At 36.7% G+C, this 4049-nt stretch overlaps 1 pseudogene; it reads right to left on the bottom strand.

Annotated features, from left to right (window-relative positions):
- Positions 1–315: 315 nt before the first annotated feature.
- Positions 316–416, bottom strand: LOC116216223 (annotated as a pseudogene).
- Positions 417–4049: the final 3633 nt, after the last annotated feature.

Genomic DNA, 4049 nt, shown 5'->3' with positions numbered 1-4049 from the left:
TGCTCCAGCCCTCTGATCATCTTAGTGGCCCTCCTCCGGACCCAATATAAGAGCTCTGTGTCTTTCTTGTGCTGGGGGTCCCAGGTCTGGACACAGTACTCCAGATGGAGCCTCACAAGAACTGAATAGAGGGGGACAATCACCTCCCTTTCCCTGCTGGCCTTTTTAACGCAGCCCAGAACACAGTTGGCCTTCTGGGCTGCAAGCGCACACTGCTGACTCATGTTCAGCTTCTAGTCCACGAGGACCCTCAAGTCCTTCTCCGCAGGGCTTCTCCCTGGGGAATCTTCTCCCAGTTTGTATAAATACCTGGGAAAAATATGGGAACGCTTCTTGAATTTGTGTGTCATCCTTGCAGAGACCATGTTAATCTTCTCTGTATTATTCCAATGTTAGTATATGTGCTGCTGAAGCAAGCCCAAACTTGATGCCAACGCTATTGTCTTTCCTGCTCACTGGCAGAGGGACTGAAGCCCTATTATCACCTAACTTAGCATCAGTGGAGAGTGGTATTTTAATGTTTTTAGTTTCTTTTTTGGCAGAAGGTCAGAACAGGGCATATTGATGTACTGGATACAAGGTAATCTGAATTCGTGTTCTTTTTTACCTTACCCGTGAGCTGTTCCAGTTTCCTACAAATTTTTTTAAGTGTTAATAATGGCTTCTTGGGAAAGTGCAGCACCTGGGTATAACATCTGTTCTGAAATATAATTTATTTGTAAAAGCGTCAAGAGAAAACACTGAATTAGCTTATCATTTAGTGATTATGTCTTAGCGAGTCCCTAGAAATTTAGAAATTGTTGGTTCAAATTTCCTCAGGGAAAGGAATAAACTGAACGGTGCTCTTTCTATCCTGACAGGATGCCTAACCTCTCTGTTACTCAGCCATGAATACTATCACCTGCAGCAGTTTTGTGAACATAGCCCCTTATTTTCTTCACTTTTCATATCGACTCTGAAATGGAATATTTTATTTTGGCTGAGAAAAAAGCAATTTCATCCAAGTTCTCATTTTGTCAAGAAAAAAGCAAAACATTTCAGTGTTTATTCAATTTGTTTTTTTCTAATGGGTTCACTATTGGGGGAGGGACAGAATCAGTTTGCATGTTCCCAATCAAATTTTCTTGAAGGGGGATTTTCCTCTTCTTGTAAGGCCATAAAAAAAAGACAGTTTAAAAAAAATGTTTATTTTAAACAAGAATAAAGATGAAAATCAGTACAATAAAATTGCTTTTTGGATAAACAGAGTTTTATTACTTCCTCACAAGTAGCATTATGCTTTTGCACAATATTCCTGAAATCTTTGCAGCCCTTTGCAGGGCTCTTTCACTAACTCATAAACACACAGGAAAGAATAGAAGCATCAGTAACAGACTAAGGCAGCAGTAATGAACTGTGGAGTCAAACTGCTGATAACAACAGGAGTTTAATATTAGCCATTAACCTCTACAACATGCCTGTATTCAACTTGGAACAAGCTCACAGAAAATGTTACTTTGCCTTTTTATATGCAATCCAACAAAAATGCTCACATCTGAGGTTCTTACAGTTACAAATTATGTGCATGGTTAAGACTGTAAAAAACAAGAGCTAAAGTAATTGCAAACCTTAAAATGTATGGATGCTCAAACTCTACAGGTTTTTTCTTATTTTGTGTGTATGTGTGTATGTGTGTGTGTGTGTGTGTGTGTGTGTGTGTGGTTGTGTGGAATTTCTTGTGACTTCTGTGCAGATACTTGATTTCTCCTGCAGAGACTGCAGTCATCTGCAATGGTAAAAGATGGATTTCTGGACTGCAGGAGGTAGGGAAGTGCATGGCTAGCTGAAGCTCCAAGCAAATTCTCACAGTTAACTGTAACTAAAATTAAACTGGTTATGTGCAAGTTCAAACTCTCTGCACTTTAAGAAAAAAACATTTTTGGGAGTTGTGGGGGAAAGAAAGAAAGGAAGAGAGAGAAAACTTTTCTTTCATTATCACCTTTTAAGCAGCTCTGGGTCAAATTTTGATAAGCTCCTGTTCCAGCTCCTGTGATTGCTCAAGTTTCTATAACCAGATGCGATCAAGTTTGTCAGGAAGAGGTGATAAATTTCATTAGTTTGCCTTCCTTCAGCTTTATCACACAACCTCCTGAGAGCACAGTATGCAGTACACACCTGTTTGGCTAAGACATCAAAAATAAGAAAATGTAAAAATAATGCTGCTTCCGACCAAATATTACCTTACATTTATCATCAGATTTTTATGGAAACAAACAAAAGTCTCCATGAAAATGTTGCCCAAGGGGACACATTTTTGTTCAATTTTGGAGTTTAAATCTTTGCTCCTTTACCATGCTTACTGTTCAGTATTTCCAGATTCCTCAATCTTAGTTCTTCTGGAAGATCTTTTGTATAGACGGAATTATGTTTTATCACATGCAGTATTCAAATATCCTTTAGTTCTTTTCATTACTAAATTTTATATTCCATATATAGAACTGAATTAATTCATGGAAGTTCTTTCTTGGATTCTGCAAGTATTTGTGTTTCTCCAGTCAAGTCGTTAATCTTTGAGAAGGTTTTGCATGATCTTATAACTACCTTATAACTTTGTCAAATTACTGTTCCCAATTCTGTCTGAGTGTCTTCATTTTAATTTTGTCTAACGCAGTTTGTTACCCTATGTTTTTCTTCAGGTCTAAGATTTCTAGTATGTCCCTTTCATGTTTTGATTGACAAAATCATGAATTTCTGTTGTTTTCAAAGAAGTGGGATTCATCCCTATACAAGTGTAACAATGTAGAAAGGAGCACAAGTATCAAATAATAAGGTAAGGATTATTTTTTGCTACTGTGAACATGGTAATGTTGCCATATGCTACCATATTTATATCATCTTTTACTGCCACAAAAGTATTTTTAATCATGAAATGCAAACAAACAAACACCCCTAAAAACCCCCAAACAGTCCCCTATAATTAATTTTTAATTCATATTTCCTCACAGATAATGTAAGCATGCTCCTAGCCTGCCACTTTAGGAAGATCGATCCAAAATAAATCACAATAGGAAAAAGTGATGATAACCATTCAGCATGAATAAGATTGTTTAGATCATATTTCCTCTTTCCGAGTTTGATTTTTTCTCCTTCTTGTGTGTGCTGGGGACAACGCTTTTGCCTCAGTAGATTTTAGTATATCACATGTTTATTCAAGGTTGAGTAAGCAACACAAGACTGAAATTTATAGGACATAGATAATGTTTTACGTTCTGATACACTTTATTTGGGAAAGTCACAATCTCCTTGGCACATCCTTTAAACACTAGTGAGGTCTTATTCTAATAGATGGATACCCTTATATTTAAGTACATTTATAAAAATGCTAGCAACTAGTGCCCTTATTTCTCTATTTCAATATATAAGTGGAGAGAAAATGCTGATTTGTTTTTTTTTTCTGAATTATGATAATTTTGTAAATGTAGAGTTAAATTTCGGGTTTTAATTCAACTTCAGACTGTCCTAAAGTATGGGAACAAGATTTAAACCAGTAAAAATTTGAGGAATCCTTTTACATAGTATCACCTTCTTTACTATTGTAACATTAGAAATTCTGTAGACTTTCTATGAAAATGAACATTAAATTAAAAAAATAAACACTGGCATGCTAGTGCTTTCAAAGGGATAGGAGCCCAAGAGCTGAAACAAAAATATCCAATATTTAAAATATTTTGATAAACTAAAAGGGTTTGCACCACTACGAAGGTGATGCATACCATGTTTTAGCAGAATTTTTTACTGCATAGTGTGACAGTGTGCTCTTCTCTGCCCCCAGCCTCAACATTTGGCCTGGCCATTATACCTAAGGCCTTGCTCAGGACTGATAACGTTGTCTTGCTAAATACTACGACTGTATGTCAATCACCTTATCCCATACATAGTGAGCAGCCCAAGAGACCTGAGCTCTAATTTTTGTAACATGACTGCTTGTGACCTCCTCAGATCCTTCTAAATATTGTGAACACGAGTGAATGTAGCCATGGGGCAGATTATGTGAAGTAATTGTTGGAGGT

This window comes from Meleagris gallopavo, chromosome 1, assembly GCF_000146605.3.
Source record: "Meleagris gallopavo isolate NT-WF06-2002-E0010 breed Aviagen turkey brand Nicholas breeding stock chromosome 1, Turkey_5.1, whole genome shotgun sequence".
Classification (NCBI taxonomy): domain Eukaryota; kingdom Metazoa; phylum Chordata; class Aves; order Galliformes; family Phasianidae; genus Meleagris; species Meleagris gallopavo.
This window is presented reverse-complemented; position numbering and strand designations above follow the sequence as displayed.